We start from the raw sequence: 483 nt of genomic DNA, 5'->3' as shown, positions 1-483 counted from the left end.
TTTTTTTTTTTTTATGACCACACCACATTCAGAGAAAAGAACAGTCTTAATCACACACCCGACTCCTCGCGGCTAGAATCTCAAGTTTCTCCACGGAAGGAGCAAAAATAATCACACACACACACAAAAATCTTCGAAGTGGCCAAGTGCAAGCGGAAGATAACCCGTGGTAAATCAGTGTAGGGCCACCAAACCCGCCCAGGCAAATATTCGTCCAGTATTCTCGACCTGACCGCCGGGACACACGGAAGCTCTCAACTGGGCTCGAGAGATTGATTTAAAAGCCCAGAAAGGGTCTTTTTTTGGGGAAAGGCAACTCCCAGCCCACCGGCGTCCAGGCGGAGCAGGTCGGGTGGCGGCGCCGCTGAGGGGGTCCCGCCCGGCAATGAGCCGGCCGGACAGAAAGCGGGAGGGTGGAGTTCACTTTTCCCTCCGGCCGCGGGTCGGCGACTCCTTCCCCCACCCAAAAAAAAAAAAAAAAAA

The sequence above is a fragment of the Suricata suricatta genome, chromosome 8 (assembly GCF_006229205.1).
Source record: "Suricata suricatta isolate VVHF042 chromosome 8, meerkat_22Aug2017_6uvM2_HiC, whole genome shotgun sequence".
Taxonomy (NCBI): Eukaryota; Metazoa; Chordata; class Mammalia; order Carnivora; family Herpestidae; genus Suricata; species Suricata suricatta.
The sequence above is the reverse complement of the archived record's forward strand: the minus strand, read 5'-3'. Positions refer to the sequence as shown.